The sequence below is a fragment of the Ambystoma mexicanum genome, chromosome 2q, assembly GCF_040938575.1.
Source record: "Ambystoma mexicanum isolate Mex_15411 chromosome 2q, UKY_AmexF1_1, whole genome shotgun sequence".
NCBI classification, from domain to species: domain Eukaryota; kingdom Metazoa; phylum Chordata; class Amphibia; order Caudata; family Ambystomatidae; genus Ambystoma; species Ambystoma mexicanum.
This window is the reverse complement of record NC_090924.1, coordinates 1,028,406,520-1,028,427,741: the sequence shown is the minus strand read 5'-3', so window position 1 is coordinate 1,028,427,741 and position 21,222 is coordinate 1,028,406,520. Positions and strand designations below refer to the sequence as shown.

General features: G+C 47.2%; 1 protein-coding gene and 1 pseudogene across 1 annotated transcript in view; one reads left to right on the top strand and one right to left on the bottom strand.

Moving 5' to 3' along the window:
• GTPBP10 (GTP binding protein 10) overlaps nucleotides 1-21,222 on the bottom strand; it is a 343,147-nt gene that overhangs the window by 215,025 nt on the left and 106,900 nt on the right. The gene's annotated exons all lie outside the window — the stretch shown is intronic.
• Nucleotides 209-341, top strand: LOC138570446 (U1 spliceosomal RNA; annotated as a pseudogene).

The window sequence follows — 21,222 nt, the reverse complement described above, 5'->3', positions numbered from 1 at the left end:
GATCTGGAGTAAATTGGTCATCTTGTGAATATTGATCACCCTGTTGTTGGTCATCAATGATGTAGAGATCATCTAATGCCACTTGTTGATGTGGAAGGTGTATGTTGTGTGTCTTTCGACGTGATGTCAATGGGCGTGGAAAGAGCAGCTAATTTTATAGTAGTTGGCTTTAAAACGAACAGTCTTTGAAACGCGTTTTAAAAGTAACTGTTTAACCATGTGGTTCTCCCAGGGTGAGGCTCATCCATTGCACACCGGATGTGCTGACCCCTGCGATGTCCCCAAATGCGGGATACTCGACTGCATAATTTCTGGTAGTGGGGGACTGCGTTCGCGAATAAAAAAAAAGAAAAAGAAAAATAAAAAGTTTCGAGGTACCGTGGAAATGCATTGAGGGTTTGATTTCTGGCCCTACACAATGTGGACTCCATCACAGGACTGCAGGCCTGCTTAATGGAGGCAGGGACCGGCACTAGGGATTGGAAGAACCCATGTGGTCTTCAGCATTACTATGCGCACCGTAGCTGCCTTGTTCCTCCTTGGACTCTTCGGCACCCGTTGGGACATCAATAGACGCCTCGGCCTGCATGGTGTGGGCCGCCCAACATTTTGTACGCCAGTTCTTTAAGGTTTAAATATTGTACATGATTGACAGTGTTTCTCAGAGTGATCTTTGGGGAGGCAATGATTGCACACACAATGCGTGTCCTTCCAAGGGTATTTACAATTGCAGGACTGGCAAAATGTAGAAGGGGTGTTTTCCATAATTTGTGTAAATGACAGCACAACGGTAAATGTAAAGGAGAGAGAAAAGAAAAGACATTCTCTATGTGAAAGAGTATATGAGAAGCCCCACTCTCCCTACTGTAATATATGGCCTGAGTGGTGCTACTCTCACACTTCGACACCCTGAATGGGCCGGCACCAGTTTCCCCTCTGCGGCAGCTGCCTGAAGAGACAGCTGCAATCGTCCCCACGTACGGCCTGGTCTGTTCGGCACTCAATCTAATCTGCTGCGGCCAGAACCGTGACAAGGGTGGGCCTACCAAGAGCCCTACTAACTACTCCAGATCATAACCAGGGGTGCCAATAAATGAATTGCCCGATTGACACATTTATGAATACCCCGACTAGAGTCCTGCCGCCTGCTCAAAGGCAGTACAGACTCTCTGTCCTCTCTAAGAATAGAGCCTACATTCAAGCCTGCATCTCTGCAGCATCTATCAACTAGAGCAAACATTTCAAAATCTGCAAGGGGCGGACCAATCTTGCTGCAGTCTCTACCTCTCCTATTCCCTCCCAGGCCGTCTGCACACCCTTGGCTTCTCATTTCACCACTAAAACGCAGGACATCCTGTCCACCCCCTCTTCCTCCTCTTCCTTCTCTTCCTTCTCCTCCTCCTCCTCCTCCTCCTCCTCCTCCACCACTCCTGGTCCGTCTGAGGCCATCTCTCCTGCTCCTTTCCCCTGTTCACCAGACAATGTTTCTAGACCAGTCTGATCTATGTAAGTTTTGTCAAAGCAGGTTCTCACCTGCTCTTCCAGAACCATATTTACACCCTTGCTTTAGCCTTGGCCGAAATCTGTAATCACTCCTTTGCCACTGGAACCTTCCCCTCCCCCCCTCGGGCACTCCATTGTGCACCCCCTTCTAAAAACTCGGCCGATACCTCCTCTCCGGCTAACTATTGCCCTATCTCCATCACTCCTTTCCTGGGCAAACTCCTGGAAAAGATGGCCATTTCCCAGCTTAATCTGCATACTGAACCTGTTGGTGGTCTACAAAAGCACAGAAACTGCTCTCCTGAACACCTGTGAAGACCTGCTCTCCAATCTTGACTATAATCTTCCTTCTGTCATCATTCTCTTCGATTTATTCTCTGCTTTTGACACGGTCAACCATGCCATCCTGATCAATCACCTCCATGACAACCTGGTCACTGATCAGGCCATGGCCTGGTTGACCTCTTTTCTCACCGACCGACCCCCTCAGGTCCAACTGGGGTCTTTCCTCTCTTCTATCTCTCTCTCTACTTGTGGTGTTTCCCAGGGGTCTAAACTCCCTCCCTGGCTTTTCAACCACTACCTGGCATCTCTTGCCCACCGCATCGCTACTTTCGGCTCAATTTTCAGTGTTATGCGGATGACACCCAACTCTCTTTCAGGCTCCCCTCAGCCACCTCTGCTCCTTCTCTCATGCCAGACTGTCTGGCCACAATTCAGTAATGTGTGCCACTAACAATCTCTGCCTTAATGCCAGCAGACTAAGATCCTCCTCATTGGGACACCTGCTCCCTCCTTTCCTCGCTCTCTCCCTGGCCGCCCACTCTGGGCCCTCTTCCTGTGAGGCTAAGAACCTTGGTGTCATCTTCGACTCTACTCTCCCGTTCTCTCCTCACATCTCCGACGTCTCTAAGAAGTCACTATCAGGTGCACCTCCTCAGAGGTATTCTTCGTTGTCTCACTTTCCCCCAGATGCTCACCATCTCCAAAGCTCTGGTCTTATCTAGGCTGGACTACTGCAACAGCGCCTTTCTAAATATGCCTGCCTCTACTCTTCGACCTTTACAACTTATTCAAAACAGGATTGCAAGGCTTGTCCTTGGCCTCAAGCCCAGGGATCATATCTCTCCAGCCCTAAAATGTCTTCACTGGCTCCCCGTGGCTGCAAAGATAAACTTCAAGACCCGCTGCATCGTCCACAAGGCTTTCTGGGGCCTGGGACCACTCTACCTCCAACTTTCTCTTCCAGAACATCTTCCTTCTCAAGCTCTCCGCTCATCCACCTTCCACCTCCAACTCCCTGAGGGTCAGGCGCTTCTACAAGCCGAGTGTTGGGGGCAGATCTCTCTCCTTGGCAAGGGCCTCCCTCTGGAACAGCCTTCAAACCTCTCTCAAACTTGAGCAGAACCACCTCTGGTTATGGAAGCGACTCAAGACCTTCCTTTTCAATTCCGCTTTCTCTCTTCCTCTCCCCTGCTGACGTACCCGACTGCTCTGCACACTGGTCACCTGGATACTCTCCGAACTCGGGCCCAAGCTCCTGCATGTCCAGTTGCCCTTGCACTGCCTCTGGTCTCCCCAAGCACTTAAGCGTCTGTACCTGCAACCCTACCATCCCTTCTCTCTGCACTTATGAGCCAACCCTCTGGCTGCACTTATTACCTGCACTTCTGCCCCCACCCCCAGGCATTTCTACCCTGCCCTCTCCCACGCACCTGCGCAATCTGAATGACACATGGGCCTAGTAAGATTCTTGTTTTGTCCTCCCTTGGTTTCCCCCTCCTTGTCTTGTTGCGCCTAGAATCACTTGTGTACAGGCACGGTTTAAATACCAAATCATATTCCCCTCCCAGTTCCTTGTCGAAAGGGCACATAGATCCCCAGAACCGCCACCTAAACCTGAGGACCATCATTGTGAGACTCCTTAACTACAGGGATAAATACCTCATCTTGAAACTGTGCAGAGAGCGGTGCGTGTTGCGTTTTGAATCCAGCCGGGTGTTCATTTATTCAGACTTCCCCCTGCTGTGCAAATGGCATGGAGATAGTTTGATTTGGTGAAGCTTCACCTTAGGAATTGTCAAATACCATATACTGTATTGTTCCCATCAAAGCTGTGGATCCAAGTTAGGGGCCAGGTACACTTCTTTACACCGCTTTCGGGTGCCAGATCCTTTGCAAAGTACAACATACCTCTAGGTCCTCAAAGATAAAGGACATCCCAGACGCTGCAGACAGGGTGGAGCGATCCCCTACTTGTGACTAGGATTGATTGGAACAGTCCAGACACCTGCATTGAGAATTACGATGTGGTGCTGCCAGACTGAACATTGGCTTCAGTGTATCGTCTGTATGGATCGGCCACTTCTAAATATGGGAAATTTGCAGATACAATACAATTACTGACCCATATGCTGCCTGGGTCTTGTTGGGCCCTACTGTTGAGCTGTCATGCTGCTCGGAACGTCCCCACTGATTTTTCAATCAGTTACGAATTTGTTGGGGTTTACTGTCATTTTGGGGTGGACAGTGTGGGACAGAGAACGGGGTGGGCTGTTTGCTGCTGTTAAACAAAAGTTAAATGAGACATCAGTGGCGTCATCTGACTATCGGTGCGCATCACCATGGGATATTGACAAAATAACGCAGGAGGTAGCCCTTGTTTATTCTTTATCATGGTACTCCCGCAATCACCAGCCCCACTGCCACTCCTCTCATGGAATGCACATCGCATTACCAATCCAGCAAAGGCCAGGAAGCTGGTAGCATAGGTTGAGCGGCATGCTCCACAGATACTTATGCTACAACAGACCCGTGCATTGGCTAATGTGCATGACGCCTTTGCTCCCCAAGTCCAGGTATTACACTTCATATTCTTCACATGCACAGGGGTGCTAATGTTAATCCCTTATACTTTGCCTTTCCAACAAACCAAATCGATTGTTAACCCAGGGGGCAGGTAAGTCATCATTCAAGCGATATTGGCAAGTTCGGACATTCTCCTGGTAAATAACCTATGGTACTGATCTAGACAATCCTACATTCAAAAGACAGCATCATCAATGCCTCGGAGGATCACCCGATAATATGTGGTGGGGACCTTAACACTATCCTTGATACAGAACTTGATCACTCCACAGCTTCCCATAGGCCACTGCGCAACGCTGCGAACACGATAAAGCAAATTATGGATCAATTCCAACTAGTGGATGCCTGGAGATGCATATGTTCGCAGATCAGGGAATACTCATTTTATTCTACAGCACTTGATATGACGTCTTAGATCGATTACTGGCTCATCTCTTCCTCACTACCCCATTCGCTGGAGGGCTTAGCTTGCTGGCTTGCATGTATTCGGACCATTCCGGCTGGTCTGTCCCTTGTGGAGTACGGCCCCCATCGATATTACTTGATAAAGCGTTTACCCGGACTTATGATAATATTGAGGTTTTTGTTGAAGCTAATGTGGGTAGGTCTATTCATACGCTGCTCTGTGGTTAACATTTAAGGTATTCATTAGAGGGGTACCATTGTCCAGGTCGGTGGGCGTTTTGAAAATCAAATCATGGAGGGAGCTGCATGGACAAGAAATTAGAAATGTGCATCCTTTAAAACCAGAATGGGAGGCGCCATGTGGAGCAATTGAGAGATGTAATTAAAATGGAACTAATGCAGTTTCATGAAATGGCAGAAAAGGAAACCTACTATATTAATAAACCCATAATGGCATGGAGGCACAGTGAGGCTGATGGGTTGGGCTCTGGCCCGGGCAGTACGATCAAACTACACCGAGGATAACTGGTAGACAAACGCCGGACAGGGTGGTCCATACTGATAGCTCATCCATCTCCGACGTCTTTGCTTAATTCTGTGGGATGCATTACTCAAATCAGGATGTGAAATAGTGGACAGATATGAAAACATATCTTACATATATCAGGCTTCAAACTCTTTCCACGGAGTCTGCAGAAGCATTGAATGCACCATTCACACTGGAGGAGATATTGGCTGCGATCTCGGACCTTATGACGGCAAGCCTCCTGGGTCGGACGGTTTAGTCGCAGAAAACAATTCTTAGCAACGCTGCTTTTGCAGGTATGTAACGATGGAATGGACTGTGGCATGCTTACCCCACTCTTCAGGAGGCTATTATTACAGTCTCATTAAAGCCTCATAAACCGCCTGAAAACCTGGGCTCGTATCTTTCTGTCTCTAATACTGATGCAAAAATGTATGCCAAGCTTCTGGCAACCCAACTGATGCCCCTGACGCTGCACTTCGTTTATCCGGACCAAGCAGACTAAGTCCCCTCAAGGTCCCCTGACCTCAACCCGAAGTGCCCGTTTTGTAGCATCTACAAAATTATGCCTCAATTAAACGCAGTGGCAGCCACCCTCGATGCCGAGAAGGCATTTCACTCAGTTTCCTTGTTTTTAGTACTGAATTTGTTTCAACTGGGCTCTTTTTTAAATTAATTGTATCAAATTACTGCACTCTTCTCCCCTTGCTAGGACATGTGCAAATGGAGAACTCTCATCGCCTATTACATTGGGATGAGGCACTATGCAGGGTTGCTCCCTGTCCCCACACCGGTTCGTCTAATGCAAGGACCCTCAGGTGGAAATCATTCAGGTGAAGCATGGACACCACCGTCTCCGCATTTCGGGGCATTTCGATATTATATCCCTATATCCCAATGACACATTATTCATCCGTGAACCGGAACTGAACCTTTGTCTACTTCTGTAGGAGATATCCTGGATACTGCATAAACTGGTCTAAATAGGAACTATTACCACTGACCAACAATTCAAACCCTCCTGGCCTTACGCTAGGATTTATATGGGCTTTGATAACTTTTACTTAACTGGGGATTCAGAATTACAGATCCAATAGTATCCTCTTTGCTGATTTAAGTGAGTAGCATTGGGTTTTATATGTGAACAATTGGGTGGCCATGTTTTGTTACACCCTAAATAAATATGAAGAAGGGTACATCCAAAGACATAGATGAATACGTCACTACTACCTACTGCCCGGCCTCAATATCGCAATGGTGGGCAACGTTATAAACTAAGACAGTCATTCTGTCATTATTCCCCACTGTTGCTACAGGGGTAAGAGACAATAAAAGCTAAAAGTGGACAGATTCACCAACGCAAATGTTGTAACCACAAAATGCACATCCACGAAACACGAAGAAATATGCACTCCACGCAAAGAATTCAGACATTAGTTAATATATGCCTTTATACATGAAGAACATATATAGCGATTTTAAAAAATAATTCATGATTGGGCAGCCATCTTCTTTAAAACGGACGTCACAGCATGGCTCAGAATTAGCAATGGCTTCCAGGCCTCGGAAAACTCAAGGCTGAATTCACAAAAACACATGCAAACTAGAAGGGCTCGCAAGCACAAAAGAAAGTTCAATGCTAAATCCCAAGGTTGAAATGTGAGGGAAGAATGTTCCCATAGGAGGAGGGCTTCGCACAGAACCCAAGGTGCACAGGCTCTACCAATAAAATGTAATGGCAAAATAAGAATTAAACAGCAGAAAATAGTGCCTTACTAACTAGACTTGGCACGAAGAAAGTGAAAAGCTAGGAAGGGACACGGAACCAATCAGGTAGCAATGGGATGATGTTCTAGTGGCCTTGGCCTAAAATCCTGTTTAAACTTGTAGCTGCAGTTATTTTGTATATTTGCCTGTAAAAGCGCAACTGGTCAGCATATGGTGATGTCATAGAGCGGAGGGAGATTTCAAGGTTGTGATGTCAGAAGTGGGAAGTGTGGGTTTTGGTTCCAGGAATTATGTTAGCCCGTAAGATCATACCAATGTATGGGATACTATGGATATTTGCACCCAATCATCTTTTCTGAACTGCCCCAAAATGTAGTTAATGTATTGTTGTTTAATAAGTGTTAGAAGTGGGCAGGACTAACAACCCTTTCAGCCAGCTCAGCTCAAAGGGCTGTTTTGAAATCCTTTCCCAGTTGTGGGGGGTTTAATAAATGTCTTTGGTTTCTGCACAATGCCCACTTTTTCCATGGAGTATTTTATCAGGTTTTATCTGCAAAGTAGTCCCCCTTTACACTGACAACCTGCCAACATACTTACCGGCCATTGGTGCCAAACTGAACTTTTGGTCAAGACTCTCCATAACTCAACACGGCCGCCTTTCTCTTCCAAAGACTATAGTCCTGCCAAAACTCCTTCATTACTTTGCTATGTGACGAATCATGGAATGACGTCACTTCTCCCCATGGCAGAGCCCTTCTCTGTAAGGCTAGGGTGGTGCAGCCACTAACCAGTGTTCCTCTTAGGGGTGGTTTAATGCTGGTGGACCTCATGGGGAAGACTCCCTACTGGGGATAAGGACGACAACCTGGGTGATGGACGACACAATACCAGAACGCAGACCTGCCCGAAATCTCCAATACCCTTTGACACCCCCCCATCTGACTGATACATCCATGTGCTATTGTAACATCACATCGGTTTCACCAACTGAGACAAAGAAGATCATTAGATCCATAAAGACTACTTCCAATGCAAGTACTGGGAAGAGGAGACCTTAAGGAGACATGAAGAGTGGCCCAGGGAACTGTAAGAACCATTCTAGTGCTCTGCAAGGGAGTGTTCACTTGACTAACAAAAACAGAAGTAGTACTGGACAAGAGAGAGAGAAGAAGAGCAGCACAGGAGACAGCCCAGCACGGGAAAAGCGATGGAGACACGGAGAATGCTCTGGAGAAGCGAAAGGCCGTCATGTGCTGGAAACGGGAAGCAGGTGGCAGGAATCCTCGACCCGGTGTTGTGGAGCTGGTCCAGAACGTGGCTAGAGGCTGGGAAGCAGTGGCGCTGGCGCGACCTCTGAAAGTTGGACCATGCTGTCCTGCAACAGCGCCTACACCGCCGGCCTAGAGAATGGTAACAAGACATGTGGAGCAAGAGCAGCAGAGACACAGAACACCTGCGCAACGATCCCAAACAAAGCACAACGCCAGTAAGAACCAGCAGTGTGTCCCGGAGCCAGTGAAGGTAACGGGTGCAATGTGGTGTAAACATAGTGGTATAAAATTGGTGAACGAATACACGTTAACCTAAAATAACAATACAAGTAATCTCCTTCATGGCAGTACTTGGCAGGAGAGTGAACCAAGTGGGCCTAGAACAACAGGGAGAGAGAAAGGGGGTTTTGAACCCAAGCAAATGAAGGGTCTGGAACCCGACCAGCACCAAGCAAATACTGGAGGGAGTCGCCCTCCAGACAGTGGCAGAGATAAGGGTCTGGGACCCTGTCCACCAGATCAGTGGAAAAGAGGAGACCCTAGCGATACAAGAAGTGTTGGCTTTTCTGCCTGGCTTGGGAATTCTTGGTCTGAGCGGGGCATTATGGTCAATGGTTTGTGATAGGGCAGAAAGTATACATGAAGCATGGGCTTGTGGGTCATCAAATGCCAGGTGTTTCATCAATGTAGGAGCAAAGCAGGCTTCAGGGAGTCTCCTTGTATTACTTGAAAGAGTAGGTGGAAGTCTGGTTGCTGTGTTGCATGTCGTTTGGGCGTGGGAGAGGCAGAATTCTGGGCAGGACGGGAAGATGGTGACAGTAGTATTCAGCGTTTAGTTAGGAGGTAAGGCGATTGATAGGGATGGACCTGCTGCACTGTGTAGCCAGGTTTCGGTTACTGTCAGAAAATCAAGGTGACGTTTCTCAATAAGGTTGTTGATATTGTTGGCATGAGCACAGAGGGAGCAGGCATTGATAAGGGTTCCCTTGAGGGATTAGGTGTAGTCCAGAGGGTGTTTGTCTGGTTGGGGCTTAGGAGGATGGAGTGGGTGGATATGAGGATCCTGCTCGAGGGGTGGGTGCTGGGTGCGACCTGAGGTGAGATATTCTTTCTGGTTGACTTATTCAAATGAAAGAGAAGAGACTTATTTCTGCCCACTACTAACCGTCCTAAAAATATCTGGGAACAGTTTCGAACATATCTGCAGAATTTGAATGGCGCCGGGGGCGTGGGCAGCCAAGGAGGCAGACGGATGCAACCTCGGTGAGCTCCCAAGCCCAGCCCCTGCTCCGTTGCAGAAACCCCACCTAAAAATATAACTAATGGCAGAAGAAAGAGGGGTGCATGGGGGGGGACGTCTGGAGCACCTGCGGGGAGAACGAACAATTGCAGGAAAAGCTGTGAGTGGTGCTAGAGCAGATTGAAGACCGCGCAGCGTTGCATAAAGATGGCGGACATGCTGAGGGGAGGAAGCCGCGATCTGATGGCAATGTTATTGGAACTGAAAAAGGACATTAAAGAAAGCACCTCTGATCTGGCCAAGACAATTACAGACCTTAACAGGAATGTCCTGGCGATTGAAAAAAGGGTTGACGACGTGGAGACCACAGTAGCAGAACAAGGTCACAAACACGACAAGCTGGCTAAAAGGGTACAGGCAGAACAGCAGATGGACCGAGTTCAATGCAAGCAGGAAGACGCCAAAATCAGGCATTCGGGGGATCCCAAAATCAATAACAGATGAGGATCTGCAACAACACCTGGTGGGCTTTTTCCGACACATCTTGGGTCCGGAAAATGAGAGAGAAATCATATTGGATCGGGGACATTGGGTATACTCTTCATACCAACTCAGCAAAAACCTGATACCAGACGTACTGACCAGGGTTCACCTATTCCAACTCAAAGAAGACATCATGCGGGCTGACCGTTAAAGGGAACCAATACATTTTCTGGCAGCATCTATCCTGCTCTACTTAGCCCAAGCTACCCTCTTGAAGAGGAAACGACTGAGGGTCGCCACAGATTGGCTGAGAGCCAAGGAAGTGCAGTATCAGTGGATGTTCCCACATGTGCTTCGGTCGAATGCAAGGGCCAGCGGTACACTATTTCGAAAGAGGAAGAAATGGAGAATCTTATGAGAGAGGAGGATGATGGCAGAGGCAGTGACAGGGAAGGAACGTCGAAAGGGAGCCAGAGGGAAGAAACAAGGCCAGAGAAGGAGAAATTTAAACCGGGCAGACTCGATAAAAAGAACGTAACAGAGAAACCAAGACCTCCTCGGACCCTACATGAACGTTCCATAAAGGGGGGAAGAGACCTTGTAACTGTATCTCATATACTGATAATGTTCTGTTCCGAAAATAAGGTAAAACTGGGAGAGGATGTGAACACAAAAAAGGGTGCTCCTGCCCTTAATAATGAGGCAGAGACTAATAACAAGCGTAAAGGTGGGGTGGACTGTAAAAGCCAAAGCGGCGGGGGTTTCGGACCCTTTATTTCCTGGGTGTGGTACGAGACCCCGTGATTCACTGTGGTATAACTATGGTGACAGTTATGGTTCAGTTAGTGGGGAAGTTGAATGTTTGGGAAAAGAGGGAGGGTTTGGGGGGAAATTGCAGTAGGACTGAGAAAGTGTGCAAGGCAAGAGGGTATGCAGTAATGTCACCTGTGCAAAAAATCATGGCAAAAATGCTGTGGTTTGACCCAGTAAAGGTGTACCCCGTTATACCATTTAAGGGGAGAAGGGGTTGCAGGGGTGTCCCCCGCTCCCCTTAAATGGTATAATGGGTCTGGGGTTGCGGGGTTGTCCCCCGCATCCTTTACATGGATTGCAGTGGCAAAACTACAACCTTTTTGCTGTGATTTTTTATGTAAACGCCCATTTTTGCTGCGCTTTTAACACATGGAACCGGCAAGAGTTGTACACCAAGAATGGGATGAAATTAAGGGAGGGTGGAAAGGCACGATACAGTACTTTGGACATGGCTGATCTTACATTTGTGACACTGAATGTACAAGGGCTGAATTCACCAGACAAGGAAGTCAATCATGAGGAGACTAACAGAGTTACAAGCCTCAGTGGTATGGGTGCAGGAGAGGCATTTGCTTCCGGGGGATGAACACAGGTTAAAACACAGGGCCATCCACACGTAATATATGGCCTCTAGTGTGATGAAGAAAAGGGGAGTGGACATACTTTTGACTAAAGGGGTTCAGTTCGAGAAGCAATTTATAAAGAGGGACCCAGAGGGCTGATACCTGATGCTGGGGGGGGAAACTGCTGGGCCAACAGGTTACAATGGTGGCGGTCTATGCCCATAATGAAAATCAGGATCGGTTCTTGATGGAGCTATTAGCCAAACTTGCGACATGGTGCAGGGGTGAGTTCCTAATAGGGGGGACTTTAATTGCGTAATGGATGCTCCAATGGATAAGACGCTCCCAGCTACCCCAAATGACAACAAATGTAGACAAGCTCTGGCCCGCTTTCTGAGGGAATTACATCTAATAGAAACCTGGCGGTTCTTCTGCCCGGAAGACAAGTCTTACACTCATTATTCAGCAGCTCATAGGGGGTCTCGCGGATCGACATGATTCTGATTTTGCATACCTTGGATTCGCAGGTCACAGGGTTGAAATAGGGGTGAGGTTTTTGTCAGATCATGCGCCTGTCTCCCTCAGGATAGACCCGGTAATACTGCTCTCACGCGTCCGCAAGCCATGGAGACTGAACAAACTGACCCTAAAAGATCAGACCCTTAGATCACACAAAGAATCCACTTTGAGAAACTATTTTAAAGAAAACACAACACTGGGTTTGGACTGGGGCACAATTTGGGACTCCAGCAAGGCAGTGATACATGGTGAGCTAATTGCACAGACTGCAAATCTGCTGAAAGGAAAAGAAAGACAGAGGTGGGGGTTGCAGAGGCACAACATGCAGACAAAGGGTCACAGAAGGCTTGGCGGGAACTTAAGAAGGCTAGGACTGCCCTGGAGGCAAACTTAGCGGATAAATCGGCGCAGCTCCTTCTCCAGAATAGCTGGACATACTACGTAGAAGGGGATAAAGCTAACAGGTTCCTAGTAGCTAAATTGAGGAAGCAAAAATCTCGAAACCACATCAGTCAACTCAAGCACTATGGGGGGGGCGATTAAGAGGGGTGGAGGGAGAGATAGCCAAAATTATGCACTCATACTATACGCCTAACCTGGCAGGGGACAACTTAGAGAGGGAGGCACAAGTGGCATTCTTAGGGAAAGTGAAATTATCGCAGATTGCAGAAGCAGACAGACAAGCACTTGACGCCCCATTTTGGAAGAGGAGGTGGGAAGTGCCATAAACGCTCTGAAGGGGAACAAGTCCCAGGACCCGGAAGGGTTTGGTAATGCATATTACAAGGTGTTTAAGACCGTCCTAGTAGGCCCCTTGACAAAACTTTTTTATTACATATGGGAGTCGGGCGGGTCTCTGGGGATATGGGTCCTGCCACCAGAGTGCTTTTACTAAAACTGGCAGAGATCCATCAGACTGCTCAAGCTATCGCCCCATTTCATTGCTGAATGGAGACGCAAAGCTGTACTCAACGATCCTGGCACATAAGTTAGCGAGGGTGCTTCTGTCTATAATTCATAAGGAACAAGTGGGTTTTGTGAAAGGATGCCACACATATGATTATATTTGTAGAGCTATGAACACCATTGAATGGGGACGGAGGTCAGGGCAACGCATGCCGTTGTTGGCTCTGAATGTCACCAGAGCCTTCGACAGCTTGGACTGGGCCTTTCTACAACTGACCCTGGAGAAATTTGGGTGCGGGCCGTTTTCTTTCCTGCATGGTCCTAGCCAACTATGGGAACCCAACAACCAGACTGATGGTTAATAGACAGCTCACAGACAGTATCCCGATCCACAAAGGGATGCGGCAGGGATGCCCACTGTCCCCACTTATTTTTGCCATGGCCATGGAGTCATTGGCACAATTGTCCGTGCAGAACAAGGAATTAAGGGGTATCGATAGGAGTCAAAGACACTCAGAAAATAGTTCTCTATGTGGAGAGCGTTTTACTATTCCTAAAAAAAACATGGCTCGGTCTCTCCCCAGGGCAATAACTTTGTTAGACAGGTTCCCGGAGGTGTCAGGGTTTCACGTCAATTATTCCAAGTGTAAAGCACTCAATATCACCAAAGACCCAGAGCAGGCACGGGAGTGGGGAAAGCGCTACCCACTAAAATGGAAACAAAGGAACATGGCATATTTGGGGATAACTCTGACGCCCACATACAGGACTCTATGTGGCTAATATCCTGGGGTTACTAAAAGCATTGATAGACTACCTTAAACAAAGGGATATGCAGGAGTTATCTTGGTTTGCACTTATTGCTGCTGTAAAGATGTCCCTCCTCGTCAGGTTCTTATTTGTGGTGGGAGCACTCCCAATACAAATCCTGGGTTTAGCGATCAAAAATCTGCAGAAGGAAGTCCTAACCTTTATTTGGAAAGGGAAGAGGCCTAGAGTCCCTAGAAAGGTCCTGTTCCAACCGCATGCACTTGGGGGGCTAGGGGTACCAGACTTTCGTAGATACTTATGGGTGGCACAGGTTGCACCACCAATGCTTCAATGCTCCTCCCCCCACAACCCCCCAACCCATCCACAGAGAGAATCAGAACCGAGACAGCAAAGGTCACTCTCTGGTATTGCGATAAAGCGCTACGGGGAAAGAAGATTACAGTTGGAGGAGGCCCACTTACACCAATGGCGCACAATCCTGATTTCACACTGGAATGCAGCCTAATTTCTGGTTACACTGGGCAGAGGGGCAGTCCCCAGCACTGGGGGACATCTATGTGGAAGAGACACCATTGACATTTGAAGGGTGCATGGACAAGTTTCAGATACCTGAAAGCAAGCGCTTCCGATATGCCCAAATCAGGCACTGGATTACAAACATAAAAGTGAAGGAAAGGGCCTGTCGAAACCCAATAGGCCTGGAACTCATGGTAAAAGAGGGGGTACCAGGGAAGGATGTATCAAGGCTTTACGGATTGTTAGATGGGTCAGATCCTGAGGAAACCCTACCGTACATGTTGAGATGGGAGCAGGATGTGGGAAAACCCATTACTGGAGAGATGTGGAGACAAATATGGTGGTGGGCTATGAAAAGCTTGAGATGTGTTCCTATTAAAGAAGTTGCATACAAACTATGTTTACGATGGTACATGACACCACATGCATTCCATCAACGCGAGCTACCCTGCGACATGCTGGCGGGGCTGTGGACAGACTGGGTCTGATTCACATGTGGTGGGCCTGTCCGATAGCGGGGACATACTGGAAAGAAATCCTGAGTCATATCAAAGAAATAACTGGGGAGCAACTACCTCTTGATCCAGCAGTGGTACTGCTGGGGGAAACAGTGGAGGGAACCTATGCGGCCATGGGAGGCAGGGCCACTCTTATTACCCATATGCTGAAGTGGCCAGAATTAACCTATCTCAAGTCTGGAAGAACAAACATGGGCCGGTGGTAGCCATGTGGTGGGTGAGACTAAGGGGAGTGGTGGCCATGGAAAAGGTGACGGTGCTGGTATACGGATCCTATCAAAAATACTGAAATACTTGGATGCCATTTCATGAGTTCATGGTAGATAAAGAGCTAATGTATTTTAAGCCTAACATACTTCGCAAAGTCCCTGTACTCTGATACTAACGTGGAATGGCAGATGCAGATGGACTGTATCAACCAAGAATGTACTGTGTCTTATATCGATAAGTTAAAAAGGCAAAGGGGAAGGGGATTCGGGGGGAAGAGTTATAAAAGTTGAAACCAGGAGCCTGTTGCAACTGAAAAGAGTGTTAGAAGAATATTGTGAAGCTAATGTGTACACTGTATAAGTTAAACTTGTATTACTGGCTCTTAAATAAAGTTTGTTAAAAAAATAAATAATAATAATTTGAATGCCGCCACTGGGACCGTTGAGTGATTTTGATGTTTGCCTAATAGTTTGTTCTCACTGTTTCCTTAGCTGTATGTACACGGTGTGTGACATGTCCCTTTGGGTGCAGGAGGTGTATTGTATTACTGATGATGTGCAAACAGATTATATTGATGTGTATTCCACTGATGCTTAAATAAAGTTAAAAAAAATAAATTAAAAAAAGTTCGTGTCCGACCGCAAAGGTGACTAACAGTCTGGGAGATGTATGAACGGAACTTGAATGTAGAAACGTAAGATGCATCTTACATCCAAAGAGTGCAAGGTACACTCCGCCGGCATAGTGGGATTTCTGAAGAAGGTGTATAAAACCTCATGCTCCAAGTGTTATCTCTGAAACCACCTTGGGTAAGATTCTTGGATGCTGTTTGGGCGTTGCTTTTTCTTTATGATAAACAGTAATCAGTGGGTTCAAGCATAGGGCTAGAGCTCACTAATGTACCTGGCTGAAGTAATTGCAATCAAGAATGCCACCTTCCATGAGAGGAACTTTAAAATCGCACTAGTAGATAGGTTCGTAGGGTGAAGTCATTCACGCCGCCAGAACTGTGTTGAGTAGTCAGTTTGACGGTGGTCACAAGACTGGCGGGAAACTCTGAAGTCCGGAGTAGACCTTAAGAAAAGTCTGGACTGCCTTGTCTGAGAAAAACGATGGTGAATGAGGCCTTATTGCACAGGCCGTAATGGCGGAGAGATGTCCCTTTAAGGAGGCTTGAAATAGACCCACTTTAGCCAGATGTAGCATGCAAGGTAGTAGCTGATCCGCTGACACTTTTAAAGGATCTAGGGCATGTATGTTGCAATACACAGTGAAGGGTCCCTACTTCTTGGCGTACATATGGTATACGTGTGGAAGGAGCTCTTGCTGCCAGCGTCATGTCCCAGCATTCTTGCGGTAAATCCAAATGGGCGTGTTTTCGCTGTCCAGTAACCAAGCCCTGAGGAAGAGGGCATGGCTGTGGAGCTGTACCTTGCCCTTCTCTTGCAGCAGCAGTGTCTGATCCATCCTGAGGTGAATAGGGTTCTCGACTGCCATCCACACTAGGATCATGTTGGGGCGACGAGTGTCAGCCAGCACAGGTGTTCCTGGACCAGCCTGATTACTCTGGGTAGCAGTGGAATCGGAGGCAAGGCATACATGAATTTATATTCCATGGAAAGGAGAAGGCTTCCCCCAGGGATCCCGGCTCCACAAATCTTGTCACGCAGAGGCGGCACCTGGCGTTGGGCTTGGTGGCGAAAAGGTTGAGTTGATCTACGGTGACCCCCACCTCAGGAACACTTCCTGCAGTTCTCACTGGTCCAGTACCCATTTGTGTAATGTTGTGTAGTCCCCAGTACACATTTGTGTAATGTTGTGTATTTCCTGCTTGCCCAATCTACTAGTAAGTTTTCTTTCCGCCAGGAGGTGTTTTGCTCTGATGTGGAACCCTTTGGGAGCCCACCTCCACAGGTATTGCGGCTCTGCCTACAGCAGTGTTCATCTTGTGCCCCTCCCTGTTCGTTGATATAGTGCATCGATGTTGTGTTGTCCGTCTGTCTGTACTGCAGCAACCTGACCGTCTGCACTGCAGCAACCTGACCCCGAAGGACTGGTTGGAAGGATTTCAATGCCCACCGAATGGCTCTTACTTTCAGGACATGTATATGCAGTTTTTACACTACCCATGACCACTTTCCCTTTGCCTGCAGAGTGCCTAGATGTGCTCCCCATCCTTTAAGGGAGGTGTCGGTCCTGAGGGTTAGGGAAGACATCGGCGAGTGACATATTATCCCCTTTTGGAGGCTGAGTTACCACGACAATGCTTGGTGGAAATTGTGACTCTGGTGAACAAGGTCTTCCCAGGAACATGCGGCTTGTGTCCACTGGCGATCTATTTCCTCTTGGATGGTTCACATCTTTAGTTTGCAACTAGCAATATACATAAGGACATCATGGCCAGTAGGGACTTGTATGGTTGCACCACGGAGATGGTCACTGACATGAAACGGCCTGTTAACTGTACGAGTGTGGCAATTCTCTCGGGGGGGGGGGGAGGTTATGGCTTAATGAGCGGGATGGTTGTCTCTAGATCCCACATAAGAATGTGACAGTCTGCCATGGAGCATCTGTCGATTTTATTGCGTTGATAAAGAATCCTAGCATTGTGATGAGCATGGTTTGCTTACGTTCTGAAGTGCCGTCGTGGAGGCAGCACTTAACTGTCTAGATACAGAAAGTCCTCCACTCCAAATCGCTTTAAATGCATCGCTGCTTGTGCTAGGCACTTTGTAAAAACGTTTGGGTTGGATCTGAGTCCGAAGGGAAGCACCCGGAACCGATAGTGTTGCCCCCTTCTGTAAATCTTAGATATACGCCTGTGGACCAGGCACATTGGTATATGGAAGTAGGCGTCTTCCAAGTCGTTAAGTCGCCAGGAAGTTGCCCTTTTGCATGCATGGAATGACCTGTTGGAGGATTGTCATCTTGTTCTTGACGTGTTTCACATATTTGTTAGCGTAGAACCAGGATCAGGCACTTTTATCTGTTCTTCCTTGTGCAGAACCATTGAGAATAGCATCCCTTTCCTTTCTGCTGGAGCGAGAGTCTTTCCATAGCCGACTTCTTCAATAGCTTGCATGCTTCCGAGTTGTTTCAGGTGAGGTGGCTTTATTTTCTGTGGTGGGGACCTTTACGACAGCTTTGTGAATTCTAGTGTGTGGCCTGTGGCCACTATGTCCAGCAACACAAAGGATTAGGAATACCCCTGGTCCAACCTGGTGCTCACAGTTAACTTTCATCAAATGAAAGGTATTGTAATGCATTCCTTGATCTAACAACATAGTTCTCTACAAAGTACAATGGCTAAACTCAGTAAATATGTATTCAATCTTTTCAGAATGCAGTATGCAGTGCAGAAGCCAATGCATTTCGGAGTAGTCTCCATTTTCAGGGCTAACAAATAATCATGTAGCCAGTACAAAAATCATATATACAACCAATATTGTGTATTGTGGTACAATATCATAATGCACTGTACACCCAAAGCACATTCATTAATTGTCAAACATGGATCAACTAGTCACAAGGAAGGGTTGTATAAAAAATAAAAAAAATAAAAATAACCTCATTAATGTCCATTTCATATAACTAATGAGATAGTGTAATTGTACCATATTCTGATTATGCCAGCACCCATGTGTCCAACTTTATTTTCCACCAGTCCTCCAAGTTGCAGCTGATCCTTCCTCCCACAGGGCGGCAGTGCAGGAGGGGGGTTGTTGGAGAGTCAGGCCTGCTTGGACGTCTGGGGTCGGGACTGCCCCGATCCCAGTCTGCCTCTTTGCGCGCTGTTCTTAATGGAGGACTGTTGGTATCTTGAGGATGGCAAATGCACCGATGACTATCTCGAAAGGCGTGAAACAGTCTGTGGTCACTGCTTTTAAGTGAATTAATCGCTCTGGCTGTGTCTGTTTTTATTGCTTTAAGATGGTGATCTATCTTTTTTTCCAAATAGTTTATGGCCATGAAAAGGCATGTCCAATATCTGCGCCTGAACATCCGGGCAGAAATTGGTTGTTCTCATCCACGCCGGACACCAGAGTACAGCCCTATTTGCCATCTGCCGGAATCGACTGCAGAATCTATTGCGTGGTCTGACATAGTCTCCCCCTCTTTGACAATGGCCCCTGCTCCATTCTGGAGATGCGCGGGCAGATACTCTAAGAATATGTTCATTTTATGCCAAAGCTCTCTATCATAGCGGGCGTACATGGCCAGGTAATTGGCCGTTCTAATGGACAGGGATGCAGAAGCTGATACCTTCCACCTTATTGGCTTCAGCTTCCTACCTTCTTTGTCTGGGGGGGTCGGAGAGCAGAGACGCCGGGTTATTTAGCTTTCTCCAGGCCACCTCTGTTGCAGATCATCCTAAGCCAGATTTGGTTAGAATATCAACAGTGAGGTCGCTGGGGCTTTATATTTCTTCTCTGGCCGACTTGTGATAGCTGTTGTTTAACAGTGGGTTCTTCAGTATAACTTGACCTATTAAAATATGGTTTATAAAAAGGGTATAGCTTTGGTTGTTTAGCATCTCTTATGCCTCTGCTCATAAATCCTCGGACACCTGGAGGTCGAACATTTGTACGGCTTTAGCTAGGATTGTGTGGAATGAGGCGATATCTGTCAGAGAAGACCCTCCAGGGGAGTCTCATTTCTTTTGCTTTGTGAGGACAGTCATCCCATTCAGTAATGTCTTGTGGGATTTCTCCCTCCTCTGGCTCTTCCGCTGATGCCCAATCATCCGAGAATTTGTGATATTGGTCTCCCAATGGGCCCTTCCACAGGGCGTGGTCTTCTGTCTGGTCGGATATAGTGGAGCGCACCCTAGTTGATTCAGGGGATGAACAGCCCTTTTGCATCCAAACTGGTGGTGCCGTTTGGCCTTCTGGCTATCCTTGTGGGCCTGGGGCTCCTGGACACTCAGTTAAACAAAGTATTTGCTTTCCCCGGAACGCCAGCTTTCTTTAGGACAGCAGTCCTTTCTCTTTACCTATCTCCCTTAAATCGTGTCAGTCTTAAGACAGGAGAAACATTCACTCGGAAGCTGGGATGTGTAGTGTTGCATAGTCCCTGCGTAGCCTTCCTCAATTTTTCCTTGCATGTCATCGGGATTGTCAGGGTGAACAGCTGTTCCTTCTGTCCCTTAACTTTACTTGGCGCCACTACCCCCATGCCCTGGGTCATGTTGACTGGGGATGAGTGTTAGACTCTTTTAGCACTGTTAGACCTTTGGGGCTTCATACTCCCGATCCTACAGGTATGGCTAATCTCACTTGGTGGATCTTCAAGGTTAGTGGCTGTAAACTTTAGTCTTTCCACCAGTAGAACATTTCAGGTACTGAGGGCCTTGGGATTATCTCCGACTCTTTCCCCCCACCACCTTTTCCTCCTGTGTTTCTTTACCCTCCTTACCTCCTTTTTCATCTCTGCTCTCGTTTCTCCCCTGATTGTTGCTTCCTTCTATCCTTCTCTTCAGCCTCCTTCCCTCTTACATTGTCTTCCTACCTCTCCTTTGCAATTTTCCACTCTTCCTCATCTGCATCTCCTTGCCTCTGGTCTTTATTGCCTCTGTTCCACCGTGCGCTATCTTTACCCCCTCTTCCTCTTAGCTTGTTGCTTGTTTCTCTCCACCTCCTCTCTCACTTCTTCACCATTTCCCCAGCACCTCTACTCCTTTATCTGGGACGTTTATGCAAGGATTGATCTGTATTATTATTTTGAAGACACTTGACTGTGATCTGCACTTGCTCACATTTTTGCTGAATTCAAATTCAACTAGATACTCTACAGAAACACTGGCATCTTTTGATTTCTGGTAACAAATGCATCAGTGGGTGAAGTGACCTAAAAACCTACAACATGGCTTAACACAGGGGCCTCACAATATGCTTCAGAGGTTTGTAATTGTAAACATTGCCCATGGAAAATTAAAGCAAGAAAGTTGTTTATAAAAAGATGTTACATTTTAACACCTCCAGTTTTCTTTAACGCACACAGTTCAGGCTCCTAGAAGATGAAATGCACACTTTTACAGGGACAGGGATCCAAAAACCCATAGATCAAAACAGTTCAGCTGTCTATTCTGATGCAGAAGATTTTCAAACTGAAGTATACGCACTGAGCAAAAGAAGAGATCAAAGGACCCAGTAGCATTAAGGGGGCCTCAATGCCATTACCAACAACTGAGCTCCTTTTGTGCAGGGTCTTGGGATTTAGCATCAACAAATAAAGGGAAGTGCCTGTGGGGCCTGACCAGCACACAGGACCACAATTGGGAATACATGTCAAAGGAAAGGACACTTAAAGGAGCCTACATAAAGCCGAATTCTACATTAATTTAGTGGTTTTACAAAAGAGAAGTCTGGTGACTTGTTAAAAC